This window comes from Salvelinus sp. IW2-2015, linkage group LG17, assembly GCF_002910315.2.
Source record: "Salvelinus sp. IW2-2015 linkage group LG17, ASM291031v2, whole genome shotgun sequence".
Lineage (NCBI taxonomy): Eukaryota > Metazoa > Chordata > Actinopteri > Salmoniformes > Salmonidae > Salvelinus > Salvelinus sp. IW2-2015.
Genome location: NC_036857.1, coordinates 1,247,808 through 1,261,718, shown reverse-complemented (window position 1 = coordinate 1,261,718; position 13,911 = coordinate 1,247,808). Strand labels below are relative to the sequence as shown.

Sequence of the window (13,911 nt, the reverse complement as noted above, 5' to 3'; positions counted from 1 at the left end):
GAATGCGATACAGTTCCATAAACAACCTCTAAAATGGAGTACAGTTTCCCATAAACAACCTCTAAAATGGAGTACAGTTTTTCCCGAAAACAACCTCTAAAATGGAGTACAGTTTCCCATAAACATCCTCTAAAATGGAGTACAGTTCCCATAAACAACCTCTAAATTAAGGACTGTTGTGTTTCCCATAAACAACAGGCCCAATCAGTGCTGTACAAGGTTGACACTGTGTTTTTTAGATTGAGTGGATAGAATGAGCTGGTCCTTCACTGGGTTTACTCTCTCTGCTGTCTTTACACACGGAGCCCGCTCTTGATGTTTTCAACCAATTATTGGCAAAAAGAGCATCATCTGATTGGTCAAAATGCCGATTATTCAAAAGAGCTCCTATGATGGTCAAAATGCGATTATTGGCAAAAAGAAGCTCATTCTGATTGGTCAAAATGCCGATTATTGGCAAAAGAGCTGAATTGGCCTGCCTGTGTAAACGCCGGCTCTATTACCCAGAGTTATACTTTCTCACGAGGGTTCCACACCGTCGGTGTAGCTGCAGTTCCTCTGAAGTTGAGACTTGAAATGCTGAAGATCCTGCATGTTGGAAACACTGGCCCTACCACAACAGATAGAATGTTCCTGGGCCTCTAAAATGGAGTACAGTTTCCCATAAACAACCTCTAAATTAAGGACTGTTGTGTTTCCCATAAACAACAGGCCCAATCAGTGCTGTACAAGGTTGACACTGTGTTTTAGATTGAGTGGATAGGAATGAGCTGGTCCTTCACTGGGTTTACTCTCTCTGGCTGTCTTTACACACGGAGCCCGCTTCTGATGTTTTCAAACAATTTATTGGCAAAAGAGCTCATCTGATTGGTCAAAATGCCGATTATTGGCAAAAGAGCTCATCTGATTGGTCAAAATGCCGATTATTGGCAAAAGAGCTGAATTGGCCTGCCTGTGTAAACGCCGGCTCTATTACCCAGAGTTATACTTTCTCACCGAGGGTTCACACCGTCTTGTAGCTGCAGTTCCTCTGAAGGTTGAGACTGAAATGCTGAAGATCCTGCATGTTGAAACACTGGCCCTACACAACAGATAGAATGTTCCATTGGGGTGTTGGGGACTAAAAACATTAAAGACCTTTCTATCTTGGACATATTTTACTCTATGGCTCTGATTACACCAGCAGTCCAATTTTTTATTTTAATCTAAGATGATCTGGTTGGTCAAAAGAGAAATTCGTGAGAGAGAAAAATATCCGAATTGAGTTGCCTGTGTAAACGAAGGCTATAAAACGTTATTCTAAGTGCCAGTTTCCRAGGCCCAGATTAAGCCTAGTCCTGCACCAAAAATGATGATCCATGGACTTTTATAAGTCCAGGAAAATGTTTAAATAAATTTGAGAGCTGAGCTTTCAAGAACATAACCTTCAGGTCAACATTACTACCCCACTAGATTATCACCAGTTTTTTTTGCTGATTTAAAGAGCATAGAAACAGACAGTCTGGTAGAGGTGCGATCTCGCACAGCAGAGGGTGTTGGGATAGAACTGCACTGGAAGAGAACGGAGAAGGAACCGGTGCTGAGAGGGAATTACTCCGTTCTGGGTGAATGATAATACAGTGAACCACTGAATGAATTCTCTCTGCCCCCTGTCTCCACTCTCCCTTGAACAGGTTCTCTCTGCATCTCTCTCACATTTCACCTCCACATTAGCAGCCTTTTCCTCCCCTCTGCTAGTGTCTGAAAGTGTTCCTGATCCACAGACAGACTTCTTCACCTGGGCCCAACAAACAAAATTCCAGGAGAGACTTTCTACAGATGTGCTTTTGATTGACATGAGCTGTGTATGTGTGTGAATGACTGTCTACTGTGTATGTAAATGCAACACGTATTGGTTTTTCCCCCCTGTTGTGTGGAGCTCTCGACTGTATGTATAKAGATCATGTCATTGTTTTAGCCAAAACCATGGTTTTTAAGAAACTTGTATTTTTCTTCCTGTTTTCTTTACAGAATGTCCAGTTATATAATGTATGAAACAATTAAAGTGCTGATTCGTTGGAATTTGAATAAGTCTCCTTTTTATGTATTCATTTATGCCATGAATGGTTGTCTGCTGGGATTTTCTGCGTGTTCATTTCACATTCACTAGATAAAGCCAGAGTAATGATGAAGTGCCATTGTGGTGTTGTCTTTATGCTGTGTGTCTTGAGGGTTGGTATCAGATGACACTTTGTGTATCAAAACCATTTTGGAGTTTAATTTCTATTTTTTTGTATCTATAGCACAGTCTGTATCCTGTAAATGTAATAGAGAGTGGTCCTATTCGTGTAGGTAGACAAACTCCGCAACAACAAAAAAGAAACGTCGTCTCACTGTCGACTGCGTTTTATTTTCAGCAAACTTAACGTGTGTAAATATTTGTATGAACATAAGATTCAACCACTGAGACATAAACTGAACAAGTTCCACAGACATGTGACTAACAGAAATGGAATAACGTGTCTCTGAACAAAGGGGGAGGGGGGTAACAGTCGGTATCCGGTGTGGCCACCAGCTGCGTTAAGTACTGCAGTGCATCTCCTCCTCATGGACTGCACCAGATTTGCCAGTTCTTGCTGTGAGATATTACCCCACTCTTCCACCAAGGCACCTGCAAGTTCCCGGACGTTTCTGGGGGGGATGGCCCTAGCCCACACCCTCCGATCCAACAGGTCCCAGACGTGCTCAATGGGATTGAGATCCGGGGTCTTCGCTGGCCATGGCAGAACACTGACATTCCTGTCTAGCAGGAAATCACACACGGAACGAGCAGTATGGATGGTGGCATTGTCATGTCAGGATGAGCCTGCAGGAAGGGTACCGCATGAGGAGGATGTCTTCCCTGTAACGCACAGCGTTGAGATTGCCTGTAATGACAACAAGCTCAGTCTGATGATGCTGTGACACACCGCTCCAGACCATGACGGACCCTCCACCTCCAATTCGATCCCGCTCCACAGTACAGGCCTCGGTGTAACGTTCATTCCTTCGACTATAAACGTGAATCCGACCATCACCCTGGTGAGACAAAACCACAACTCGTCAGTGAAGAGCACTTTTTGCAAGTCCTGTCTGGTCCAGCGATGGTGGGGTTGTGCCCATAGGCGACGTTGTTGCCGGTGATGTTTGGTGAGGACCTGCCTTACACAGGCCTACAAGCCCTCAGTCCAGCCTCTCTCAGCCTATTGCAGACAGTCTGAGCACTAATGTAGGGATTGTGCGTTCCTGGTGTAACTCGGGCATTTGTTGTTGCCATCCTGTACCTGTCCCGCAGGTGTGATGTTCGGATGTACCGATCCTGTGCAGGTGTTGTTACACGTGGTCTGCCACTGCGAGGACGATCAGCTGTCCGTCATGTCTCCCTGTAGCGCTGTCTTAGGCGTCTCACAGTACGGGCATTGCAATTTATTGCCCGGGCCACATCTGCAGTCTTCATGCCTCCTTGCAGCATGCCTAAGGCACGTTCACACAGATGAGCAGGGACCCTCGGCATCTTTCTTTTGGTGTTTTCAGAGTCAGTAGAAGGGCCTCTTTAGTGTCCTAAGTTTTCATAACTGTGACCGTAATTGCCGACCGTCTGTAAGCTGTTAGTGTCTTAACGACTGCTCCACAGGTGCATGTTCATTAATTGTTTATGGTTCATTGAACAAGCATGGGAAACAGTGTTTAAACCCTTTACAATGAAGAGCTGTGAAGTTATCTGGATTTTTTACGAATTATCTTTGAAAGACAGGGTCCTGAAAAAGGGACGTTTCTTTTTTTTTGCTGAGTTTACATGTAGGTTAGCTGCATATAGTATCTGTATGACATCATACTGTAATTAGGGTGTTCAATGGCTTGACTCGAGTAACAAGACCCGTAGCGGTGTCCAGTCTGTCAAGTCATCAGTGTGGAGCAGTGTGGTGTAGTGATCTCTAGGAATGTACACTGCCTTCAAAAAGTATTCATACCCATTATTCCACATTTTGTTGTGTCACAGCCTGAATTGAAAATTGATCAAATATACTTTTTCTCAATATACCTCATAATGACAAACTGAAAACATGTATTTAGAAATGTTTGCAAATGTAAATACAGAAATATCTCATTTACATAAGTATTCACACTCCTGAGTCAATACCTTGCAGAAGCACCTTTGCCAATGATTACAGCTGTGAGTCTTTCTGGGTAAGTCTCGAAGAGCTTTGCACACCTGGATTGTACAATATTTGCACATTATTCTTGAAAAAAAATCTTAACGTTTTGTCAAGTTGGTTGTAGATCATTGCTAGACAGCCATTTTCAAGTCTTGCCATAGATTTTCAATTTAAGTCAAAAACGAACTACCCCACTCAATGTCATCTTGGTAAGTAACTCCAGTGTATATTTGGCCTTGTGTTGTATGTTATTTTCCTGCTGAAAGCTGAATTTGTCTCCCAGTGTCTGTTGGAAAGCAGACTGAACCAGGTTTTCCTCTAGGATTTTGCCTGTGCTTAGCTCTATTCCGAGTCCTTGAGTCCTTGACGATGACAAGCAAACCCATAACATGATGCAGCCACCACCATACTTGAAAATATGAAAAGTGGTACTCAGTGACGTGTTGTGTTTGGATTTGCCCCAAACATAACGCTTTGTATTCAGAACATTGTTCATTTCTTTGCCACATTTTTTGCAGTTTAACTTTAGTGCCTTGTTGCAAACAAGATACATGTCTTGGAATATTTGTTCCTTCTTTTCACTCTGTCATTTATGTTAGTATTCCTCAGTTTTCTCCTGTCACAGCCATTAAACTCTAACTGTTTTAAAGTCACCATTGGCCTGAAATTCAATGCTCGACTGAGGGACCTTACAGATAGTTGTATGTGTGGGGTACAGAGATGAGGTAGTCATTCAGTTACTACTGCAATGCTTAACAAAGAGCCGCAGTTAGTTTCATAATGGGTGGCAAGGAATAAGTTAGTCCTAAATATTTAAAAAACAAAAAACATTGTATTTGGGACAAATCATTCACTAAACCCTAAACCTCAACTAAATCTTGTAATAAATAATGTGGAAATTTAGCAAGTTGAGGTGACTAAACTGCTTGGAGTAACCCTCGATTGTAAACTGTCAGGTCAACAACATATTGATACAACAGCAGCTAGAAGTCTGTCATAATAAGAACTGCTTTATTAACAGACACTGTCAAACAAGGCAGGTCCTACCGGCTCTAGTTTTGTCGCACCTGATCAGGCGTGCCACAAATTTGCAATTGGCTCAGAACAGGGCAGCACGGCTGGCCCTTGTGTACACAGAGCGCAAAACAATAATAATATGCATGTCAATCTCTCCTGGCTCAAAGTAGAGGAGCGATTGAATTTATCACTACTTGTATTTATGTGAGGTGCTGAATTGCTGAGAGTGTCTGTTAAAATGACTACACACAAGCATACCCCACAAGACATGTCATCAGAGGTCTCTTCACAGTCCTCAAGTCCAGAACAGACTATGGGAGGCACACCGTACACTGTAGAGGCCATGACTACATGGAACTCTATTTCACATCAGGTAACTGATGCAGCAGTAGAATAGATTTACAAAGCAGGTAAAATACAGCTTAAGACACACACACACACACACACACACACACAACACACACACACACACACAAACACACACACACACACAAAACCACACACACACACACACACACACACACACACACACACACACACACACGGATTTGTGTTTGTAGATGTGGTAGTGGAGTAGGGGCCTGAGGGAACACACTTAGTGTGTTGTGAAATATTGTTATGAATGTGTGTAAAATGTTTTTAAAATTGTATAACTGCCTTAACTTTGCTGGACCCCAGGAAGAGTAGCTGTTTGTCTTGGACAACAGCTAATGGCGATACATAATATATACAAATACAACATCATGTTAAACCTATTATTGCACACATGCATTTTTACAAATGAATTTAAAAAATGAAAATCTGAAATGTCTTGAGTGAATTCAACTGCTGTGTTATGGCCTAAATAGTTCAGCGATAAAAATGAAAATCTGAAATGTCTTGAGTGAATTCAACCGCTGTGTTATGACCTAAATTAGAGCAAATAAAATGTGTTTAACAAGTCACGTTATGATTTTCATTTTGAGATTCATGTGTAAAAAAACATTCTAAAAATATAATCTCCTTTGACATTATTGGTATTATGTGTAGATCAGATGTACATAACATCTCATTTTAAATTCAGGACTAGTAACACAACATGTGGAAAATGTCCAGAGGTCTGAATACTTTCTGAAAGGCTCTGTGTACACTGCCTTTTTCAGCATGAGTCGTTTTAGTCCATTTCCAACTTTTCTGTGTTTTAACCATCCTTCTTTTCCAGCATGAGTCTGTTTCTGTGTTCTAACCATGCCTCCTTTCCAGCATGAGTCTGTTCTGTGTTCTAACCATCCTCCTTTCCAGCATGGTCTGTTCTGTGTTCCTAACACACCTCCTTTCCAGCATGAAGTCTGTTCTGTGTTCTAACCATCCTCCTTTGCCAGCATGAGTCTGTTCTGTTCCTAACCATCCTCCTTCCAGCATGAGTCTGTTCGTGTCTAACCATCCTCCTTTCCAGCAATGAGTCTGTTCTGTGTCCTAACCATCTCTCCTTTCCAGCATGAGTCTGTCTCGTGCTATCAACATCCTCCTTTCACAGCATGAGTCTGTTCTGTGTTCTAACCATCCTCCTTCCAGCATGAGTCTGTTTCTGTGTTACTAACCATCCTCCTTTCCAGCATGAGTCTGTCTGTGTCCTAACCATCCTCCTTTCAGCATGAGTATGTTCTGTGTTTCAAACCACCTCTTTCCAGCACTGAGTTCTGTTCTCTGTGCTTCATAACCATCCTCCTTCCAGCGAGTCTGTTCTGTTTCTAAACCTAGCCTTCCAAGATGAGTCTGTTATGTGTTCTAACCATCCTCCTTTCCAGCAAGCATGAGTCTGTTCTGTGTTCTAACCATCCATCTTCTTTCCAGCAAGTCTGTTTCTGTGTCCTAACCATCACTCTCTTCCAGCATATGTGTTCTGTGTCCTACCAATACCTCCTTTCCAGCAAGAGATCTGTTCTGTGTTCTAACCATCCTCCTTTCCGATAAGTCTGTTCTGTGTTCTAACCATCCCCCTTCCAGATGAGTCTGTTCTGTGTCCTAACTGACCTCCTTTCCAGCATAGATGTTTCTGTGTTCTAACCATACCTCCTTTCCAGAATGAGTCTGTTCTGTGTCCTAACCATCCTCCTTTCCAGCATGAGTCTGTTCTGTGTCTAACCATCCCTCCTTTCCAGCATGAGTCTGTTCTGTTGCTTCTAAACCACCTCCTTTCCAGCATGAGTCTGTTCTGTGTCACCTAACCATCCTCCTCTTTCCAGCATGAGTCTGTTCTGTGTCTAACCATGCCTCCTTTCCAGCATGATCTGTTCTGTGTTCTAAACCATCCTCCTTTCCAGCATGAGTCTGTCTGTGTTCTAACATCCTCCTTTCCAGCACTGAGTCTGTTCTGTGTCTACCAATCCTCACTTTCCAGACATGAGTCTGTTTGTGTTCTAACCATCCTCCTTTCCAGCATGAGTCTGTTCTGTGTCCTAACATCCTCCTTTCCAGCATGAGTCTGTTCTGTGTTCTTAACCATCCTCCTTTCCAGCATGAGTCTGTATGCTTTCTAACCATCCTCCTTTCCAGCATGAGTCTGTTCTGTGTCCTAAACCATCCATCCTTTCCAGCCATGAGTCTGTTCTGTGTCCTAACCATCCTCCTTTCCAGCATGAGTCTGTTCTGTGTTCTAACCATCCTCCTTCCAGCATGAGTCTGTTCTTGTTTCTAACCATCCTCCTTCCAGCTTGAGCTGTTCTGTGTTCTAACCATCCTCCTTTCCAGCATGAGTCTGTTCTGTCCTAACCATCCTCCTTTCAGCATGAGTCTGTTCTGTGTTCTAACCATCCTCCTTTCCAGCATGAGTCTGTCTGTGTCCTAACATCCTCCTTTCCAGCATGAGTCTGTTCTTGTCTAACATCCTCCTTTCCAGCATGAGTCTGTTTCTGTGTTCTAACCATCCTCCTTTCCAGCATGAGTCTGTTCTGTGTCTAACCATCCTCCTTTCCAGCATGAGTCTGTTCTGTGTCCTAAACCATCCTCCTTTCCAGCATGAGTCTGTTCTGTGTTAAACCATCCTCCTTTCCAGCATGAGTCTGTTCTGTGTTAACCATCCTCCTTTCCAGCATGAGTCTGTTCTGTTGTCAACCATCCTCCATTTCCAGCATGAGTCTGTTCTGTGTCCTAACCATCTCCTTTCCAGAATGAGTCTGTTCTGTGTCTAACCAATCCCACAACTATCTGATGGATCTTAACCATACTCCAAAACTGTTCGTCTGTTCTAACCAATACCCTCCAACTGTTCTGTGTTCTAACCATCCTCCTTTCAAAAGACAAAGGAGTAAAAAAACGCATGAAACCGTGAATTTGTCTTTTAATAATTTCAACATAACACATGACAAGTCAAAGGTACAATGTACTGTACAATAAGTAAAGAGGTTTGCTGTTATGTCGTCTCTTTGGATCAGACAATAGACAAATCTGTCACTTTACATTGCAGCAACTGATTGCATGTGAGATATGTAACAAACAAAAAAAAAAGCTACGTTTTTCTCTGAAGAATATTTTTATACAATTCCCCCTGTAGTTGATAAACTCCATGCTATATAAAATAGTGTAAGGATGAATGCAAATATTCCATTTTTGTTTTGTTCACCTTTTTTTCCAGAGTTGGCTGTAATAAGCAAGTACTAAAAAATAAATGTCTATGTCACTAAACAGATACACAAAAAGCTTAGAATGCAAGACTTACATTAAGCTAAAAAATATATAAAACTACATGTGGATTTTGTCTTCACCAGACAGTACCCAGTTTCTCACTAGAAAAAAAAAAAAAAAAAAGCATTCATAAAATCCAATTGGTTTTCTGACTTAAAATGTATCAAATAATTCCCTTAAATTCTGTGTTGTTCACCTACTAACAGAGGAACGGTGAGGACAAGTGCATCTCTGGTAGGTGCAGGCGAGGCAATGAACCAACGGGTCGCTGTAACGAAAACATCCGCTCCGCACTCAGTCAAAACTGAAGGCCAGACATTACTTCCACAGCCGTTCATTAACCAATGACCTGATGCGTTGAATCATAACACCACTGTCAGAGGTAGGCCCTCTCAGGGGTAGAGCAGAGGTATCTCTCCAAAAACGAGTGGGATGGACTCATGATTAGGTCATCCTGAGGATACTGAGGTACTGCTAAAATACTCCTGAAAAGGCCACTTCCCAAGGTTAGCTCTGCAAAATGTAGCATTTACTGTTGCCTCCAACAAGTACTTTAGTTTTCTTCCACCAATGAATTATTAGCATTTCTATCACCTCTACTGTAAACTGTTATGTGTGGGGTGAGGTCTACTGTAAACTTTTACGTGTGGGGTGAAGTCTACTGTAAACTGTTATGTGTGGGGTGAGGTCTACTGTAAACTGTTATGTGTGGGGTGAAGTCTACTGTAAACTGTTATGTGTGGGTGAGGTCTACTGTAGACTGTTATGTGTGAGGTGAAGTCTACTGTAAACTGGGGCAGATGGAGACTTACTTGCCTTCTCTATAGCAAGCCCTGTCTTGGCACAGCATGGRCAATACAGAGTGTTGTACAATATTAATTTCAAGACTGCCTGAATCTGTCTAGAAGCAACAAGTGTTTTTCTAGCTACTAGGCAGTAGTACAACCCTTTTTCAGTCACGCATCAGTCAGTTCTTATGAACATGGGTGCTAAATAAAAAGTGCTTTCAAACTGGGTTCCCCAGATAATGTGCTGTTAAATGGAACTATGTCACATCTGACGGAGAACAGGACCTGCTCTTGTTTTACCTTGAAGAAGAGGTGGATCTGGTAGTCCTTCTGCTCCAGATGATGAATGAGATGTCCTAGGGACAACGATGTATACCGTTCACCATGCTCTCTGTTACAGATACTCAGTTGTAGAATATATTTGTTGTTGGGTTAGATACAATTTCAATAGAGAAGGCAACGCTGGTTACCCAACGGGCTGAGGGGGGAGTGGGGGCACATGAAAGAAGGTATTAGTGAAAAGRCTTATCAAAAATACTGTTATTCTTTTGGAGAAAAATACACAAAGGTTGATCAAATCTACACATCAAACTAATGGCACATACATATACAGGATCAAATACAAATGAAAAAAACATGTCAACATATAAGATGAAATGTTAAAAGAAAAAAAAAARTWTTTTTTTTTTTAAAAGGTTGAAAGTGCTAGAATTCAGATTAGCTCACAGAAACCCAGAGAGGACAAAGTCAATGCTAATTACTTTTAATTTGTTTTATCAATAAATTAATAAAAAGATAAATGCTACATTTGAATCCTACAATTTTGTCTGGAATTGAACATAGCCTTTTTATATCAAGTATAGATTTTAAAAGAGCATGGCTATGTTTTAGGCATAACCTTTCTTTTTTTTAAACATTTCATGTCAATATTTATATCCAATTTCCTCTGTAAGAAACAGTCAAACTCTTTAAAATGTAAGAATCGCATGTATCATGATCAATCATTAAATGTTCATAGTTTAGACAATGTATCAGCCTAGAGGATGATTTTCCAGGGATAGACTGGTAGGTGTCAACTTGAACATACCTGCACTTATTACCTCACAAGCATTGGTTGGCAGTGGCACTATTTGTAACAGCCAAACAAACATGAACTTAAATCCAAGTAATACAACATGGATTTTAATGAGCATTTGTGCAAGATGTAGTTTCCTCTCTCCGGGTTTTGGTAAGAAAAAAAAAATAACAAAATGAGGTGATGTGTTGTGTTGTTTCGAGGTCCTGTTATAACAAACAGAAAGTAATATAGCATATGACAACAACAACAAAAACGACTAAGAAATATCCCAGTCAGGCGTCCCATGCTTTGAATGTCAAAGAGCAGGCTGGTGACTTGTCTGTTCTGGATATTGTCCTTTTTTTTTTTTTTTTAGATAGACTCTTTTCTCTTGAATCTAGGAAGCAGCTGAGTGAGGATGAGTAGAGGAGAGGAAGGGAAACACTTCAAATCGGAACTACTGAAATGTTCTAGTGCTCTACAGTCGCTGGGCAACCATAGCTAAAAGCAGCCGTGCGTTTTATTTTCCTTACGTTTGTATTTCTTTAAAAAAAAATGTCTACTTGACTTATAATTGAAACTACGTATTCACTAATAGATGCCTGTGGACTGGGCTCAGTACTCAAACAGACAAAGTCAAGGGGTTTGAGACAAGTTGCAAACCAAGAGGATGATATTCATACCGTAATGTTTAGTCCTTGTACTCTCCAGGCAGAATCTATCTATCTTTTAGCGTTGTCCATCCTACAAACATAACTCACGGGACACACATAAGAGCACCTGTTATAGTTTTATAACTTTGGGCTTAAGTTTTCAAAAAGCTCGTGAATACGAAAAAAAAGGCATCTAAAATTGTATCGCTTCGTTTACTTGGGGTCGGGTCGGGTCGGGTCGGGTCGGGTTTCATACTGACACAGTAGAGAATGAATTGAAACTGGAGAGTCTATCAATGTTATCTATGTTGACTGCTAATTCATTATTATTCCACTAAAACATCAAATCCACAATCCAAGTTTCTGCTACTAACTCAAGTAGATCAAGGTAAAGGTAAAGATAGAGATAAAGGTAAAGGTAAAGATAGAGATAAAGGTAAAGGTAAAAATAAAGGTAAAGGTAAAGGTAAAAGTAAAGATAAAGGTAAAGATAAAGGTAAAGATAAAGGTAAAGGTAAAGATAAATATAAAGGTAAAGATAAAGGTAAAGGTAAAGATAAAGGTAAAGATAAAGGTAAAGATAAGGATAAAGGTAAGGATAAAGGTAAAGATAGAGATAAAGGTAAAGGTAAAGGTAAAGGTAAGGATAAAGGTTGAAGAATGAATACAGCGGAGAAAAGCTAAAGAGCAAAGCTAATACTTCATCCTTTTTTGAGCAATAAAATGTCAGATACAATAAACCTGCCAGACATTAAAAAAACATCATCACTTTGTTTTAACATGTCTTCCTAATTACACCTTACTGAGATAAAAGCAATTATAATATTCATTTTTGATGAGATATGTTGTACACTGCAATAACATTCTTTCACACGTTTTCCTCAATGTCATCGTTGTCATCTTTGTTTGCTATTCACATATGTCAGGGTGGTTATTACCATGCATCTCTAACAGAGAGAAAATATATTTGTTTTCTTCCCCCCAAAAATACATATCAGTAATGTGTGGCATATTGTTACCATGGAGACTTCTTAAAACAAATACTGGAAGGAAGACAGTTTAAGGAAGGAAAATCATCATGAGTCAAATACTGGTAATGACCTGTTTTCAAGAGCAGCTTTTACAGTTTGTTTTTTAACCAAACAGGGTCATCATCACTGAGGGTTAGCCAAAGAGATTCTGAAAGGTGAAGAGCCTTCTGCAAAAAAAAAAAAATGCTTCTCTAGAAAAACAAGATAAAACCAGCATGACTTGGCATGTTTTCTAACGACTCAGATGTTTTCACATATCTTTGTCATTAAATATGTGGGCGCCACTGGTCGCTGTGTTTGGCAGCGTTGGTTATCAATGTTAATCAACTCTATTTTATACTTTCTGGACAACTGATCTGCCTCTGAGTCATAACATTAATCAGTTGTTCGAGTCTTTCTCTGAGATATTTTTAGTGTGGTTGTAGCCTACGAGTTATGGAGGAGGGCAATTGGCCTATTGGAGGAGGCAATGTTGGCCTATTGAGGAGGCAATGCTGGCCTACTGGAGGAGGCAATGCTGGCCTATTGAGGAGGGCAAGTTTGCCTATTGGAGGAGGCAATTGGCCTATTGGAGGAGGGCAATGTTGCCTATTGGAGGAGGGCAATGCTGGCCTATTGGAGGAGGGCAATGTTGGCCTATTGGAGGAGGGCAATGTTGGCCTATTGAGGAAGGGCAATCTGGCCTATTGAGAGGGAGGGCAATGTTGGCCTATTGGAGGAGGCAATGCTGGCCTATTGGAGGAGGGCAATGTTGCCTATTGTAGGAGCAATGTGGCCTATTGGAGGAGGGCAATTGGCCTATTGGAGGAGGGCAATGCTGGCCTATTGGAGGAGGGCAATGTTGGCCTATTGGAGGAGGCAATGCTGGCCTATGAGGAGGCAATTGCTATGGAGAGGCAATGTTGGCCTATTGGAGGAGGCAATGCCTATTGGAGGAGGGCAATGTGGCCTATTGGAGGAGGGCAATGCTGGCCTATTGGAGGAGGGCAATGTGGCCTATTGGAGGAGGGCAATCTTGGCCTATTGGAGGAGGGCAATGCTGGCCTATGGAGAGGGCAAGCTTGCCTATTGGAGGAGGGCAATGCTGGCCTATTGGAGGAGGGCAATGTTGGCCTATTGAGGAGGGCAATTGGCCTATTGGAGGAAGGCAATGTTGGCCTATTGGAGGAGGGCAATGCTGGCCTATTGGAGGAGGGCAATTGCTGGCTATTGGAGGAGGGCAATGCTGGCCTATTGGAGGAGGCATGTTGGCCTATTGGAGGAGGGCAATGTTGGCCTATGGAGGAGGGCAATGCTGGCCTATTGGAGGAGGGCAATGCTGGCCTATTGGAAAGGGCAATGCTGGCCTATTGGAGGAGGCAATGTTGGCGGGCATTATTCACCTTCATTCCTTCATAATCTTTCCCTTGAGCTTATGATGACAGACAGGTGTGTTTTCCCCTTGACGGGGATGATTGACAACAGGGTGTGTTTTCCCCCTTGACGGGGATGATGACAGACAGGGTCTGTGTTTTCCCCCTGACGGTT

General features: G+C 41.7%; 2 long non-coding RNA genes across 3 annotated transcripts in view; one reads left to right on the top strand and one right to left on the bottom strand.

Moving 5' to 3' along the window:
* LOC139029021 (uncharacterized) overlaps positions 1–706 on the bottom strand; it is a 1,820-nt gene extending 1,114 nt beyond the window's left edge. The window contains exons 1-2 of one of the 2 annotated variants that reach the window (XR_011481233.1): positions 673–706; positions 27–127 (exon numbers count right to left, since the gene is read on the bottom strand). This is a non-coding gene — a long non-coding RNA (uncharacterized lncRNA). Of the gene's footprint in view, positions 1–26; positions 128–159; positions 236–672 lie in introns of those variants that run through there. The other variant, XR_011481234.1, reaches the window with a different exon arrangement.
* LOC139029022 (uncharacterized) lies at positions 20–2,061 on the top strand. Its single transcript, XR_011481238.1, has 2 exons — positions 20–76; positions 653–2,061. It is a non-coding gene; the product is annotated as an uncharacterized lncRNA (long non-coding RNA).
* The last annotated feature ends 11,850 nt before the right edge of the window (positions 2,062–13,911 follow it).